Below are 1,277 nucleotides of genomic sequence, written 5' to 3'. Positions count from 1 at the left end.
TATTTAAACATTTAGTCTAGAGTTTGATCTCTGTCAGTGGACATGAAAAAACACTAGTTTAAAGTGGTAATAATATCTTAAATAAATCTCAATTAACTCGAGAAAATTAGTCTTTACAATTGTGCATGTAGAGACCTTTTTATCTAAAAAAATTATGAGAATGGAATATGGATATGTACGATTGTACTTGTTTCTTGGTCTGAGTGTGAGGGAGAGGAAGAAGTTCACTTAACTTGTTTATTGGTTTATTTAATAAATCTGAAACTGAACTCAATTAAGTGAGAGAGCGGGAGATGCATGCATCATGGTCGCTTGCTTTGGACTTAGGTGAAAGCTGGTTGAGAACTGTATTTGTATATTACGTTTGCTATTAGTCCCACATCGGCTACATCTTTAGCTTTTAAGCGTTTATATAACACACGCGAATGCCTAGGCTTGTCCCTTCGGGGACATCCGATAAAATTGGAACGATACAGAGAAGATTAGCATGGCCCCTGCGCAAGGATGACACGCACAAATCGAGAAATGGTCCAAATTTTTTTTGACTTTTTTTTCACACGCGTAAGTTTTCTCGGTTCAGGTATGATTTCTTTTCTGCATTTTGTTTTCAATTCCGTTATTGAATCGAGAAGTAACACGCAAGAAAACATCTTCGGTGCAAGGAATTGTGAAGCCGCCCATTCGATGATCATATCCAAATTCTTCCTCTGCTTGACTCAGCAAGTCTTGAAACGAAGTATGATTCGAGCCAAATTATCATTCAGTTAATGACTACTTCTTAAGTGTCAAAGTCCAAGTTCTCCATTTAAATTTGATAAACAGATGTAAGGAGGCAAGAGATCACGGTCTAGTTTGGATGAGTTTCTTGCTTTAAAGAATTGAGATGATTATTTAACCTGTGGTTCTGTTTTTGTATGTTTAGGTTTGACACTTCGCTAATATACACTTATATGAATAGTTAAGGCTGCAAGGAATTCAAATTAATGGATTGCCGTTAATTGCGCGTTTTAGGACAACTCCATGTGAATAGAACTGGAAGTCCATGCGATTCTGGTCTTCTCCACCTTTTTCAAACATCACAAGAAGAATCCAACTTAATAATAATCGGTAAGAACTAAGACGTTTTGTTATGTGATATATTCTTTTCATCATTTTAATTGGACTTCTACTGACTTGTTTTCAAAATTCTATCATGTACCAATTAAGTTGAAAATATTTAGGTTAAAGAAAGGTTTTTCTTTGAAGATTTATTTGTTGAGTTTTGTTGCATGTTTTCG

General features: G+C 35.1%; 1 non-coding gene across 1 annotated transcript; it reads left to right on the top strand.

Moving 5' to 3' along the window:
* The first annotated feature begins 437 nt into the window (after positions 1 to 437).
* Positions 438 to 540, top strand: LOC25502488 (U6 spliceosomal RNA). Its single transcript, XR_003008250.1, has one exon. It is a non-coding gene; the product is annotated as a U6 spliceosomal RNA (small nuclear RNA).
* Positions 541 to 1,277: the final 737 nt, after the last annotated feature.

Source organism: Medicago truncatula, chromosome 8 (assembly GCF_003473485.1).
Source record: "Medicago truncatula cultivar Jemalong A17 chromosome 8, MtrunA17r5.0-ANR, whole genome shotgun sequence".
Lineage (NCBI taxonomy): Eukaryota > Viridiplantae > Streptophyta > Magnoliopsida > Fabales > Fabaceae > Medicago > Medicago truncatula.
The sequence above is the reverse complement of the archived record's forward strand: the minus strand, read 5'-3'. Positions and strand labels throughout refer to the sequence as shown.